Here is a 16,194-nt window from a genome sequence, read left to right on the forward strand (position 1 = left end):
AGAGAGAGAGAGAGAGAGAGAGAGAGAGAGAGAGATGAGTCCTGTTTACACAATTTAACTGTCTTGGCTGCCTCTCATATGATAACACAGAGTTCTGAGATTGCTGGCCAAAGTTTTAATCAAACCAGAAGAGTGTTAAGGTCAAGGTTGGACATGTTACAGGCTTGATTGAATAGTCTATTGCAACTACATCTCTTAGACTAACAGATAGAGTCTTCAATACAACTCAATACATTTATTAAGAGGCCACAGTTCAACAGAGTATAAATAAATATCTACATCGTGTTTTCTACAAATAAGTGCTACAAGTACATTCAATGAATAAAAATGTTGTGCACACATTCAATTGTATAGTAAGGTGCAAAAGTCAGAAGCTACTAGTGAATATGCTTCTATTTTGCTTCTCTAACTGAACATAATTATCAGCATAAACATGAACACAAAAGTTTAATTAAACAAAAATCCTTAATTTTTTCTTTATAGGTCCCATATTGTCAAAACGTTTTTCATGATAACAGAGGTCTAGGCTGGGGCTATGTTACTACCATATACGTTTCAAAACAGTCTATCCACAGACAAATGCACACAGCCTGCATAAAGTAGCTGTGCCTTTTCACGAGCCGTTGTGACGTCCGTAAAAATGTGACGACAGAACTGCTCAGTCACCGCCTTCAGTCTCCACCCCGAGTCATAGCACAGGCTTCCGAACAACATTAATATAAGAGACCAGTGGCTAATGTTTATTTATATGGAAATAGCACAGCAATTTAGTTAACCTTAACCGTCTGTTCTTCACATTTCACAAGTGACTGCTTCGTCAATCAGGCACAGTTCAATGCCGGTTTTTCAAAGAACGTTCTCATCAAAGATTCTGCAGTTGCATTGCTGGGTCCAACCTCAAATTTGCAACCCGTAAATCGACTTCTAACACATGTTATGTTACATTATGGAGCCAGCATAATCTGAAATTATAGTTTGTAAACGGATATGCAACACTTACGTGTTGCTAAGTTGATGCTGACCTGTTGTTTTGTACAGTCTATGGTTGCCACAAGCTTTGAAAGAATTTCTGTTGGAAACAAGACAAAAATACGCTGTTTGTTTTCCTAAGTTACAGAAACCGTGTATGAAAACCAGCAGAAATCATGTCTGTTGTTTTTATTGAATTTAAGACGGTCAGATTGAGTTCACTTAGTCTCTGTGTCTTTTGTTTTGCTACAGAAACCAACGTTTGGTGTACTTGCACGGGTAACGTTATTTCAAAAGTCTGAGTTTGTTTACAGACAGTTTAAATTAGTGTTAACGTTAAAGCTGCCGTCGGCAAATCTTTTTTGATCATATTCAGTGAAATCGACACTATAATCCGACAGAACAACATAAATAAAGTGGTTTTAGAAAAAAAAAACGAGCTTCTAACTCCACCTGGAGTGTGTTATTTGTTTTGCAAAAATCCACCGCTCCCCCGGATCACCGGGTCCAATCAGCGCAGGGGGGTGTGATATCTGACTGTCAATCACAGGTCATGCACACGCCACCCCTCGCGCACGTTACAATCACATGCACACGCCTGAAGTCCGCGCAGTAATGAAGAGTGATGGCGGAAAAGATTCCAATTCCTCGGTGAACCTCAAGAGCTAGGAGGTCAAAAACAACAGAGGAAAAGAGAACACCTGTTGAAAAGAAAGAAGTAAAGAAAGAAAGCGACCGTGCCCGTAATAAAACCAGGATCAACATCGGATCGGTATTTGAAAGGTGGAGATTACGTGATTTAATTGGGTTCAAGCTGGATGCAGAGCTTGCAACATTTCTTCTCAACAGGTAATTGTGCTTTATCAACCAGTTACTTTATTTCTTAGTGTTATATTAGTAATCTAAGTATGTTTGCCCAAATGTGTTGGTATGGATAGCTAACGTTAGCACTTGTTGGGCAGGTTCGTTAGCTTTGTTTGCAAGAAATCCGTGTGAACGTAACGTTAGGTGGATAAACATGTCCAGATGAAGGGATACAGTTTGGCTTTTTGGAAGAATCAATGCTACTCTATCTTTCTTACGAGAGTAAGAACAGTAGTAAAGCTACTGTTATTGTATGTGCTATCTGACTAGCTCGGTTATATAAGCAATAGAACAATGTACAATGACCATGTCTGCCGCATACCATACAGCAATAATAGCGTTTCAGACAGATGATAGTGTTTATTTACGTTTAATTGGTTGGTAATCCATTTCGTAACAATCTACCATCTGAAGCAGCTAGATCATACTAAAATCATGTCAGTTTGCATGCTTACTGACTTTTGATGGATGCTGATGAGACGGGCGCGTTCACAGAAAATCTGGTGCACACGCACTGACGAACACGAATTCGTGGGAGGGTATTCGTTGATAGTGGGGGAGGGGCATGAGAGTTGTAAACTTTCGAAATTTTGACTAAGTCCACTCAATCTGCCAGACTTGCCGAATGCAGCTTTAAATCTGCGTGCAGCATTGATGTAATTGTAATTATAATACTCTCACGCCGAAAGTAAAAAAAAAAAAATACATTAAGCAAACAAACATCCGTGTACGTTTGAGGAGGTGGTTGGTTGTCTCGTATCGTCACCGATTCGGGGTCTGAGTCCGGCTCGAACATATAAGACCGGATAACATTTCCCTCAGCAATGTCCATCATTACAGGTGTTTTATTTACCTTACTTGTGAGCATCACCAAGCCACTGCAGGCTACAGCATACATGACCCTAGTTACCTGTGGTTGGCCTGGCCGTGCGTCTCTCAGAAAACAACAGACCAGTCAGAAGAGAGGCTCATGAATATTAATTAGACAAGCCAAAATCGACCTGTTCTTGGCAGAGCTCCTGAAAAATATATAAAAATATATTGAGATGGATTTTGGTACTTATACCGCAAATATATATTCTTAAGGACATCAAAACCTAAAACAAAACTCCAGAAAGGTGTACAATATGGGACCTTTAACTTGTTTTGCTATAATAACAGATGATATTTCAAGATGTACAATACAGCAATTGCAAATAGCATCTTGTGCTTCATTGGAAGTAAGAGCATATAACCTTTTTACATGATCAATGTCACAAATTTTCTTACTCTTAAATACTTCAAATCCTAAAACTAATATCAGCTTTTTTTATAAAAAAAAAAAAATCCAAACATATTATTTTCAGCTTTAGTTAAACACTGGATTTGAAATGTGGATTCTAGAACTCCAATGTGTGGACTGAGACAGCTTACTAAATAATCCAATTTTTAAAAAAAAGTGTGTGGTCTTTTTAGCATGCATGATGAGTTCAGAGTTTTACAAACAAGTATTTAGACAGCACTACTCTTTGGAGTACAGCGTGTTTCCACTTGCTAAGCATGAGAGAGAGGAAACTCGTCCTGAGGTTTGTCCTGAAAGCACAGGTCTGGTGGCAGATTTAGGACAGAGATTGCGTAGGTAGACTTTTGACCTCATCTGTCATTACACAGCACCCACATGTATATTTTTCTTCTTTTCTTTTTTTACCATGGTATCGATGTCAAAATTCTGGCCAGTGAAAATTCTGAGTGACTAGTAACTTTGGAAAACCACTAGCCACATTGGCTTGTGAGTAGGGGTGTGACGGTTACTATATAACCGTGAGACCGACGGTTATAGTTGAACACCGTCATTAGAACTCTATAACCACCAAAACCGTGTTATTAAAATATTTTTTTACAAACATTTTTTATCATAGAGAATGTTTAAATACCAATATCAGCTTACGAGGGAAACGGAGGCGGAGTTAGTGGTGCTTCGGAGGATGCTGCAGGAGATGATTCGGGAGAGGTCTGTGCCCCTTTACTGATCAGAGCGTGCGCTGACACGGAGTAAAGCCTTGTTTATACTCGACGCGTCGAGCGCGAAGATGCGCGCGGCAAAAATGATACGTTGGGTGCGCCGGACCGGCAAGACCCCATTTGGCTTGGCACGCTTTTTTTGTAAAAGCGCGCGTGGCGCCGCATCCGAGGTTGAACGACTTCAAGCCGAATCTGCCCGAGCATGTACGTCTCACTGCACCGGCACCCTGTTTGCGCGTCTAAATTGCAAAGTTCATTGCAACGTTTTTTTTTAAAGGTTTTGTTTACTGTGTGTGATTTATTTAAAACAAAGCACGTTCATTGCAACGTTTCTTTTGTTTTGTTAAGGATTTGTTTACTGTGTGTGATTCATTTAATGGAAAGCACATTCACTTCTAGTTGTCTTGCTGTTCATTTTAAATAAACGTAGAGCAAGTAGCTAATCAGTGTCTGCTCGTTTATTCAAACTAAGTTGTCCTATAACAGACGAACGTCGCAACGCACGTTCTTTAACGCAAAGTGTGGTCTAATACGCTAAAAGAACTTGTTTACTTCTCATTTCCAAAATGTACTTGCCTAGAATAAAAGCGAGGAGCTTGTTGTTTTCTTTCCCTGAAACTCTTCTGAATAGTATGAAGTGAAACCACACCATCAAAACACACTCAACAGAAGTTCCTCTCTCCCCACTTCCAGTTAGAAAGAAGACAAGAGAAGTGTCTTTTAACCAAGTACATTTCTGATCGGAGGAGACCAGTCATCTTGAAAAGCCCTAAGAGTGGGATGCTATTTCCTCCTATCTTTATGCTTTCTGATGTCTGGAGGTGTGCAGACGAGGCAGCAGATTTGGACAGCCGATGGCACTGTCCCTTAGCAATGTCCGTCCTCCTGGAGCGAAAGCAGGCAGGGTCGCTGAGGAGTTCACAGGAGGCTCTGATCAAAGGCAGCCCCTGAAGGAGCTCTGCTGAAGGGAGCGCACTTACCTACAATCGTCATGGTGGCACTGTGAAACATTAGTTTGAAAATACAGTTGAAATCTAGTAGGGGGTCTTACTGCCTTCCTACTTTTGTAACAAAAGCACTTTGCAAAACTAGTCACGAAAAGAGAACTGATCGTTTTTGATTTTCCGAGGCTCACACTGCCAGTATTTGGAATTGATGACTGTATTTACTCAAATTCGTCTGTACATACTAGGGATGAGCTTGAGTATTTGGAAAGGATACTAATGATCATAAAAAATTTTTAGGAAAAAAACATTTAGTGAAGCGCTAAAATAAAAATTCTGGCTGATAATTAGTTCATAATTATTTACAATGAATATTTTTCAAATGCTATACCTGAATTTAGGGTTCAACAAATATAATGTACAGCATGACAAATTTAATAAAATTAATAAAACGAAAATCTCACACACAAAGAGTACACACACGCACAGAACGGGTTTCTACAACTAGACAGACTGCAACTGAATGGAACAGAACTCTGGGTCTTGACAGTGTCTTTACAAAACTGATCATTTTAAATTCCATTTTAAAACACAACCAGACACAGTAAAAACACATGGTCAATGTAATAAAATACAATGCATGCTTATTTCAATATTGAATTTAATCTGCAGCAAGTGCAGTGACATGCACTTTGGACGTTGCTTTAAGTTTGCCAGCTATGCTTTCAGGTAATTTTTTATGCTTTAGGTTTGTAATAAAAACATACAAGTTACTGAAAATAAACTGATACAATAATCTGACGCATGTACTGTAAATAGTCAATTCCCTTCCTTAATTTGCTATAACCTTGAGTAATGCGTGTAACCATAGTGACAATGACAATAATAAATACTTCCAATTGCATCTTTAATGATTAAATATTTAATTCATATTGACACTGCATTTATCCTTTCAGAGTTGAGGTGAAGAACACTGTTTCCGTTCATGCAACAAATGAATTAAACTCACTCTTAAAAATCGACCTGAGACTCCTAAAATTTAAGATTGTCTCCTCGGTCATAGAATGCAATTGTAACTAAAATAGTGCATTCCAATGCATTCAATGCATACTCCAATGCATTCAGTAACATGCATAATAATTGCTTTAAAGAGGGAAAGCAGAGACTGCAGAAAGGTGTGTGTTTCAGAGCATATTTGTGCAAAGTATATATAGAGAAGGGAATGGTAAAAATCTTTATATTCTGAGCAATGTCACAGTGGCCAATCATGGCCAGCTTCTGTCACCAGTGTCATCATGACATGGGTATTTAGAGCTTTCTAATTGGTCACACTGTGCAAAGACATTGAGAGAGGCAAAATGACAACTGACAATTGATCCACTCTTGCTGTCAAGTTACACTTCCACAAACCGCCCACATCCTCTACCCAAGGATCTACAGTAATACAGTGCAGTAAAAAATATATATATTTTGAAACTTGCAGCTCCCTTTGGCTTTAATATGATAGCATGCTGCCACAGCTGGCCAATCACACAGTGACAAACGCTGCCTCTGTGAACTCTTCATTTGTGTGAGTAGGCGTGAGAAAAAAGCGATGGGGGGCGTACGTGTGTATCTGATTCTGAGAGCGACCTTGCTTTCTTTCTCTACTCCGTATTGTCATTCTGTTTCTCTGGCCCGGGGTTTAGGACCCTCCCACATCCACCACAAAAACCAAAATGCCTCTTTGCTCCAATTAAAATTTCTTTGGCACAACTTCTCTGCAGTTATCTTTTCACTTTGTATCTGTCTGAGGAAGATGCTTGCCAGTATCCTCCATTCATGCTGTGATCAATCCCACCATGCACACAAAAGTCCTGGAGGACCCCACAAGCACAAACTTGCCTTTAAACTATGTCTCTTTCTCTCACGCCACACAAATACAGGCAGACATCATTATACAATTGAGGAGATGTGCATGCAAGGCCCCTCTGAATAATGAATCTTTCCTTACAGGGAGGTCTGAATTAAAAAAATTAAACTGTAATGGACCTTTAGAGCAACGTCTTGCTGACAGAACCCTCAATAGGAGGTTACGTCATTCCCTCGCACTGGGTTTCAATGTCTAGGTGAGGAAGTTATCTCCGGAGGTACGCTCAGTTGGTAAGGTGCTTGCTTAATTGGCACGGAGCAGGAAGGAGGACAGGAGAGGAGACAGGGGGGCGGGGGTAAGGTTCAGGGGCCACGGTTCTCTTCCTGGCAGAGCTGAGGGTACTACTGGGACCACACACACATATACAGGGACGCACAGGGGAGCAGGCTTTTGTTTAGCATTCTCACTTCACGGAGCAGGACACTGAAGCATTCATACCATCTCTCGCTCTCTTAAACACTCAGAATACAGAGGCTGCAGAATAATGACAATCATTCAAGTACACTAGCATGCCCACTTGCAAGAGTATGTCTGCATTTACACACATTTGTACACCCACACACAGCCAACACAAACAGCAAGATACACATTCACAGAGTACAGTGTGGAAAAGTACAGAATGTGAATCTCTAGGGTAATGACTTTCGCAAAAGCTAATTGGAGTCAGGTAACCTAGAGTTCAAACAATAAAACAAAGTTGCAGCTGTTGGTCACATACTTTCTCCCGAAACTTTAATGAAAATGTAATGATGGAAAAACTAAGGGGGATAGTTTAACCAAAAAAGACTTTCGTTTATCTTTGAAACCCAAATGAAGATATTTAAAGGAACACGCCACCGTCTTTTGATTTTATGACTTTTGGTCGGCAAACACATTTTTGTCTCAGTGCATGCATTGTCTCAGTCTGGCAGCGCAGCCGCTTGCTTAGCTTAGCATAATGAATGGAATCCTTTGTTGCCGGGTAGCATGTCGTGAGTAAAAGTGATAAAAGTAAAAAACACTAATTACTTCTTGTGGCCTGCGTATTCGCAACGAGTAAAAATAGCAATGCAGATTAAGACTAGCCGATTTCCTAGGCAGATGCGGCGCTGCCAGACTAAGACAATGCATGCACTGAGACAAAAATGCGTTTGCCCACCCATCTAAATGTAGGGGAGACAGTGAATAACCCCTATTTCAAAAAACGGTGGTGTGTTCCTTTAATGAATTCTTTAATTTATCTAGATTTAATTTAGACTTTTGTTCAAATATAAGCATCGATCAACACACATACAGTATATAAGCACATCTTGTAAAGGTCGACCGATTGATCGGTTTTGCCGATTAATCGGCACAGATAACGGATTGTTCCAGCAGAATTAATACATTCATTTTTTTTATATTTAAAAAGTACAGTACATATTCATGGTTCGGTACTGTGTTTCTTTTAATTTTGTTATAAAGTTCAACACTATTTTATGGGTTGTGTTTGTTTTCATTCAGAATCCATTTTAAAAACTATCAGATGGGTAATCTGTTATCGGCAAAATCCACTATCGTCAACCTCTAAATCATGAATGGAAAACAAACTCTAACATGCATGCTTGGAAGTACAAGAACGCACTTCATTGGTTTTTGAGCTTCCATGTTCCTTTCATTACAGGACTTTCAATGGAGGGGCAGAAATCTTTCAGGTTTTATTAAAAATGTCTTCACTTGTGTTTCATAGATGAATGAAACGTCTTATGGATTTTTGAACAACGAGGATGTGTAAATTATGACAATTGTGAATTTTGGGTGAATTAACTCTTACTAGTTTTAGACAACTTGCTGAAATATGAAATTATTGTATTTTGTGATTACAAACACTTCTGACGTCAATCAGCTATTTTCGTAATTGGCGCAAGTGATAGATTATTTGGCTAAAGTTTCATTACATAGAGTCACTTGCAAACAATTAACTGGAATGAAAGACGATAAGCAACAATAACCATAATTTAAATGTCTAATTATTTTTGGATCCCAAATTGGAAATGTTCAAATCTATTACAAAGCAAAATACTAAAAAGTGGACATTTTCATGAATCCAGAATAAAAAGGCATTTGGAAATATTAAGAATCAGTATCAGATCATTTAAATGAAGATTGTATTTACAAATATATCCATTTACCCAGTTCTACATCGATCGCAGTGAGATAAAACTTCTACAGTCTACAAAACTCAACTTCTACAGTCTAAACTTCAATCAAATCAACACCAGGGGAGAGGGAAAATAACAGCTCCCCAATTGGGTAAGAGAGTCATGGTTCACGACGGCCCATGTCATTACCGTGACAGAACTGCGCTCAGCAATTCAGCTCATATTCTGTTTAAGCAGAGTTCATAGGGGGACGAGGAGCACGAGCGCCCGTTGCACAATATACCTAATTCTATACAGTAATGCTCTCATCACTCTCTCTGCCTGCTCTCCAATCAATGCCATCCATTGTCAATCAATTCTTTTATACTCCATTCAGTGGATGGGTTATTGGCATTACTCATAGAACAGACAAAGAGACAAAAGTATATGATAAACAACAACAGTCAGCTCTCTATTACTGAATGAGTAGACACTAAATCTTTCTTATTGTGCCAAGTCATTCTCATTATTTGAGATCCAGGAGTTAATACCCACAGGCTGTCAAAGACACATTATTTTTTTAAGCGGAAACGGATTGAATAAGATCTAGGCAGCTGATGACACAGGTTGACAAATAAGCACACTGATGCAATCTCAACTGAGCAAACAATATCAAATCAAGATAATGTTTTTGTCTCTCTCTTATTAAACGCAGACTTCGGGCATGCGCATAGTTGAGCCAGCTGCATACTGACAGATGTGCAAGAGTAGGGGTCTGCGATATTGGAAAAAATATCATTTCTTTCAGGAAGATCACGATTCACAATTTTATTACGATTCTTCTTAAGTCACTTAGCATACAGCAAAACTAATTTGCCTATTTAAAACATTTTGTCTTACAAGGTAACAACAAATATAAAAGAAAAGAGAATGAAAGACCATTTAGGCCAAAGTAGGGCTGGGTGAGGATGAAAATCTTAACTTTGTTATTAAAAATAAAAACAAAAAAAGCAATTTACAAATAATGGGCCAAATACAACATAATATACAGACGAAATAAACAGTGCTTGAATTTTTTCCAGCTACAGTATTTAACAGTTGCATTCAAGTAAGAAATTGAATAAACAACCGTTAAAATAAAACACTACATAGACTTCTGTATAAATAATATAATGATTCTTATTAAAGCTACTGAAGTTTTTCAGTGATAAGCAATAGGCAGTGATTTTTTTTGATTAACATTAATGACAAGCGACAGCACGTATATTAGGCCATATTATAAGACGAGAAAAATAACTTGTTTTATGACAGACTTTTAGTGAGCGTGCGCTTATAAAATGTTTAACTGACAGGCTTTGCAAAACATGCGAATAATACATTTTTCGTGATTGCGAAGAACTGCAATGTCCTTACAGTATGTTGGGACGAGGGTGCCTCACCACAACTGCAACTGACAGAATGTGCACTGTAGCACGATACTACAATATTTCTTCAAAAGCAGATTGTGGAGACATTTTAATTGTTCACAATCTAAAATCGCGATATTGCACATCCCTATGCTAGAGGATGACATCTAAGACCTGGAGAGCTTGTATTCTCTATGGAGGTCTGGCCCATAACCTGCCCTGGAAGTGTGCATGTGCTTTCAGACACATAAAATCTCCTCTCGGTTCTGGGGTCAATTACATTTAAATTTGATCAGCTCAAGAGGTGCACTGAGTACACAATTCAAACACACGCACACTAAGTAGATTCAAAGAAAAGCCTAATTTGGCTAAGTGAATTGTGACTTTCTGAGCCCTCCGTGTAAGCGTTAAGTGTTTCTGCAGATCAGTCACAGTGAGGTTTGGATAGCTGCTCTGCAGGACTGGCAGCAAACACTTGAGTGAGTTTAACTGTAGTGGAATTAAGACTGTTACCATGCCGACAAGCTGCTCGGAAATGAGAGATGAAGACCATTTTGATAAGGGGTGCTAATGAATAGTGATAAATTTGATAAATTTTTTTACAAAAATACAAAGAAATTATTAATGGTATACATTAATATAACAAAACAATTTTGATGTATTTTTTTTACAATGACAATAAGAAGAATCTCTAAAAATCAAAAAAGATTTTTTTTCAGATTTGTATAATAACAGGAAAAATCTGTTTAAAGTCTGGAGTGAAACAATGACAACAACAAAAAAGCAAAAAAGAAGAAAAAGATTTAAATGAAATATACAAATTTTACTAAAAAATTGATTCATAATTTTCAAACCATTTAAACTTTTAAGACTATCACAATTTTTTTATTTAATATTTGTTAGCTGATAACCATGTGATAGATTTTATTAGCAGAAATCCAAGAACAATGTCCAATATGTCACAGAATATTAAGTTCTTATCAGGGTCATCCATATTGTTGAACCATAGGAAACCATCCCATTTACAAAATAAAATGAATAAATTAATTAACAAACATACAAACAAATTGAGGCCAATTATCCATAGCTGGTGGATTTTATGTCTTTAAAACATGAATTCCAAAAAAGTAGTACATTCAGGATTATTTTAGTAATCAGGTCAAAGAACAAGCAACGAAAACAACACTTACTTCTCTCAGCTGCAGCTGGTCATAAGAGAGCTTGTTAAATCAGTCAGTGTGTTAGTTGATTTGTCCTTGGTGGAAGTGTGTGAATCTCAGCGTGTGTCCAGGCACCTGTAATGAGGACAGAGAGGACATGTGGTGAGGTTTTGATAGATGACTCCCGCGCAGTTGCATCACTTTTGCAGTCAATATTTGCTCTCTCTCATTTGTGAGGCGTCTCTGTCTCAGACGGTTCACTTTTCTCTCCAAGACTATGATCTAAACACCATTGAATCGTTTTGTGTGTGTTGATGTACATGTATTGACAAACCATGCAGAGATAAGAACACACCTCTTAACCAATTACAGACCAACCAAACTCATACACAGATAGGAGAGCGGTCCAGGAAAAAACCTAAAAAAAAGGTTAAAAAGTAAAGCCTCGCAATGACTATCTAATGGGTGATTTGAATAATTCCAATCTATTTGGGATTGAAGCACACATTGCTATCAGTGTTTAAACTTATTTAAGCTCATCTGAAGCGCGCACACAGTTCTGCATGTGTTTTTAATGATAATCAAAAAACAAAAGACAAGAAAATCTGAATAGCTTTTTTAATTGCAATAAGGATTAATCTTTATTTAATTTATACAGCGAAGAATTTAATGCAATCTTATTTTAAATTTGATTACTTCAAAAATTCAACTTCTGTACCTGAAAACTTAGATACCAGAAAAACCTGAAAAGCACGGTTTATTTAATTTGTATCTTTGCTCCATTGAATTTATTATTGCTGTTGTTCTTATTTATTTATTTTTATTTGACAGTAGTCCTCTTTTCTCTGAACATTGCACATAACAAACCTTACTGAAACCGTGACCCTAAACCCATGATAAAAAGCGAACCATGAGTAATTTGAACTGTTACACCCCTTTACATAGTACAGCAGTTTCTGTTTGGAACCAAAAATCATAATATAGGAGTTAGTTTTATTAAGCAAAAAATGGTTGTTAGACGACTAGTCGACCATCCTGACCCATAAACACACATTATAAACAGGAAGTGCTAAGTGACACGCTCGTCTCTCACATAAACTGGACCCAAAATGAAATTTATACATAAACTTTATGAACAGAAATACAATTATGAAATGATTTATGAAAGAATGAATTACAGTCAGATCTGCTCAATGAAAAAAAGTAGACCTCATGGTGATCTTCATAACAACTAGCATGCATCTGCTGTCAATGAGTGTGTTTCTGCTAGAGCTTAATTCTTTGTCTGGTAATGCACGACAGGAGGCCGAGAGAGAAAACAAGGACACGTGGAGAGAGTGATACTGTGAAAAAATGTGTGTGTGAGAGAGAGAGAGAGAGAGAGAGAGAGAGAAAGGAGGGCAATCAGAAGACAGCAGAGGAAGTACACAGGAAGAAGCCTTTGTTCTTGCTGATGCAGATTGAGAGTTTAATGTTTAATAGATCTCAGAAAGACAGAAGATCTCTCACAGGACCACCAGAGGGAACCTTAACTAGGATGTCAACTAATAACACGCCTTCACATGGGAGTAGAGATGGGTCACACTAGCCACGTTTCCACTGTCGGCGAAAAAAAGCGAGCGGTTCTACTGTCACTTCCGGGGCTTGAACGGCCCTCGTTGGGGCCAACGGCCACAGGGTTTTTGGCCCGCCAAATACCTTGCTCCAAAGCGGGCCAGCTAGGGCTTGAGGAGTCAAAAGACAGCAGCGCCTGATGATTTCATATACGAGCTGTCATCAGCATTAAAGACTTTTAAAATCATTTTAGCTCAAAACTCACTTTCAGACAGCAGCGAGTGTTTGAATACCTTCTGTTTGAGATCCGATGTGGATTCTGATAACCGTATAAGGCAGGAATATTTAAATGTGATGCAAAAGACTATGCGCGCTTACCATAGTAAACGTGGTAAATACGAATGAATGAAGAAATCAGACAAATCATATAGGCTGTCACAATCATGTATTTATTTTATTTGTCAGTAGGCTATCGTCTCTTTATAACGGACTGTCTAATATTTTACATATCTAATACATATTTAGCTCCGCGTGTGTCATAAAATAAAGCAAATACGGTTTTCCGGGAGCTTCCTCGGATTCTCTGACTGAAAATATAACTGTATTGGGGATGTCACTGGAGAGAGCGCTAAAGCTTCTCAGGTCGTATTTTTTGTGGAAAATTAGTAGAAAGGATCGTTCTTCACGTTCATGTTCGTTTTGCGATCGCGCTAGTTTCCAGTATTTCTTTATGGTTATTTTTCTGATAAAACTTTTGTTGGTGAAATGATGGTTTTGTGTGACGTTGTTCCAGAGAGGCATGTTTCGGGCGGGTTTTAGTGAAGTGCTGCGAAGCAACTGGCCTGACAGTGGAAACGCAGTGTGGTTTTGGGCTTGATGCTACATGTCCGAGGCAATTAGCCAAGCCCGACCCGTTGAAAGCCCTGGCTCGCACTGGCCCGACAGTGGAAATGCGTCTAATGTCGACTAATTGTCTGACATCTGTTCTATACGAGTTAAAAATAGTCTGACTTTTAAAATATACCTCAAAATCCCTGCATTCTGTGACATTGAATTTAGCTGTTGTATGTAGACTTTAACCCTATAAACAAGTCAGAGCACAGACGAACCTAAAACCAGACCAGATTAGTTGGCTACTCATTCAGATAATCCAACCAACTAGTTGATTTCAATAGAATATGTAGTTCTGCGCATTTCCTACATGGACTATTAACAATCTGATGTTAAACAAGAGGGATGTCATTGACCCAACCACAAAAACAACAACATTTAAACCAAACAATTACAAATATGACATGTATTGTTAAACAGCACTCAACTCGCCTCTCCTTCACACACACGCGCATAAAACAACCTCTGCACAGTGTCAAGGTCCCAGTGAGAGCCATGTTCCACTCTCCACTGACTAATTCAATATTGATAAAGAAACTAAACAAAGCATGACTATCAGCGCTGTAGGATTCCCAGTACCAACAGTGAACAGCTCTCTCATCTCTACCCTCCCTCTACATGACTACGTTTCCTCCACATTCATTGGCTTTCTCCAGGTATATTAAACAGACTTAAGGCTATTCTCAGATTATCATACAACCACACAACACAATATTTTATGTATAATACAATATACATAAAATATTGAGGGAAAATATTGAGGGATATTGAGGGAATGAGGGAATTTCACAAAACGACAAAAGAAAACAAATAATAGTCAGCATCAAGAAAATAGACATTTACCACTTATTATTAATTCTTTTAGGACCATAATTACAAGTATTTAAATTTTTAGACCATAATTACAAGTATTGTGAAAATTTCAAGACAATTCATATGTTCTCCCTTACCTCTAATTAATACATTCATTGCTTTCCCCCCTGTACTGTACAGTAAAAAAAGTAATCAAATGATTTCTTAATTTTGTTTATTTTTTATTAGTGTGAAGGCAGTAAATAAATACTACCAAGATAATGTTTTAAAAATAATAATAATACATTTTTAGTCCATCACGGTAATGAAAATGTATTTTTTGCATTAAAATAACAGAATTGCCCCATTCCATTTCTGATGTACTTCAAGTACATCGCACTACTTCTTATACGAAGGACAAATGGATTTTCAATGGTCGCTTTGTCGCATCCAGTGTAGATACGGTGTTATTTTTTAAGACGTTTTAACCAGAAATTGAATTGAAAATGCCATTTTTTTCCTTTTAACAAATGGACACAAATTTACTGAATTAAACAATATTCTATAATATTGTCGTCATTGTATAATACTGTTTAACAAAAAAAATATATTTTTGTGTATATCTGTGCAGTATGCAGCACACTAGTATTTCATTCGGAACAATCCGATTCATCCCACTACACATCCTTTGCCGTAACCCACCCCTACACAAACTCTCATCTCAGTGTGACAGAACAGTCTATAGTTCATGCAGGGTGCTAATTGATTGGCTTAAATCCCTTAGCTTGTAGACAGTGTGCTGATGGTTTGACAGCAATGGAGACCCTTAAGTCAGCCTGTAACAGCTCTGCATTATCAGGCAGGAACAGGACAAACTCCATCTATTATGCAGTTTTCCACTGACTGCCAGTTTGCACATGCAAAAGCACACAAAAGCCCACAGAGATCTACAATGACCTTTCAAAGAAACCCAGCTCTCATTTCTCCATCACTGCACCATCAAACCAACAGCAGCGGTGAGTGTGTGACAGAGTGGTTGGGATGGGATGCGTAACAGTGTATGGATGGCTGTGACTCATCACTCCGGCAGGGAATCGTGAGAGAGCGGTGCGACGTTGTCAACGGTCAATATGCAAAAGGAAGATTAGAAAATGATCATATTGAAGATTGTGCAGGGCTGTGCTCTTGTAGCAACGCTCATAATCATGGGCATGTTTCACAAATAAAATTGTAGGGAGGAGCGATGTAATAAATGAAATGTGCTTTTAAGATGCTGCAATCGCAGTGACATTTCATTAGCCAAAGAGCTGCTTCAATTTGTGAGCTGCACGGGTGAGAATGGCACCGAGCCGGGGGCGTAACATAACATGACTGCCAATCTGGTGACAGTGAATGACTTAATTATACGAGAAAGAGAGACGTAGAAGAGAGCAACAGAGTTATCACAAATCTTATCACAAATCAGCTCTGTGTGTCAGGGTAAAAGGAGAGACAATAAAGCCCACTCAGAAAACACTTTAAAATTCATCAGTGTGATATGTGAAAGTGAAAGAAATGATTTGTTTGAATCCTATAATAAAAAGGCTGATTGAAAGGCATCAC

General features: G+C 38.2%; 1 protein-coding gene across 7 annotated transcripts in view; it reads right to left on the bottom strand.

Moving 5' to 3' along the window:
- The window catches only part of ndst2a (N-deacetylase/N-sulfotransferase (heparan glucosaminyl) 2a), a 166,377-nt gene that overhangs the window by 36,239 nt on the left and 113,944 nt on the right, over positions 1-16,194 (bottom strand). For all 7 annotated transcript variants that reach the window (XM_077237212.1, XM_077237215.1, XM_077237214.1 and 4 more), the window contains one exon: positions 11,386-11,490. The gene's annotated coding sequence lies outside the window, so the exon portion shown is untranslated. The remainder of the gene's footprint in view (positions 1-11,385; positions 11,491-16,194) is intronic.

The sequence above is a fragment of the Siphateles boraxobius genome, unplaced genomic scaffold (genome assembly GCF_051911475.1).
Source record: "Siphateles boraxobius isolate OS27281-9 unplaced genomic scaffold, OSU_SipBor_1 20, whole genome shotgun sequence".
NCBI lineage: Eukaryota > Metazoa > Chordata > Actinopteri > Cypriniformes > Leuciscidae > Siphateles > Siphateles boraxobius.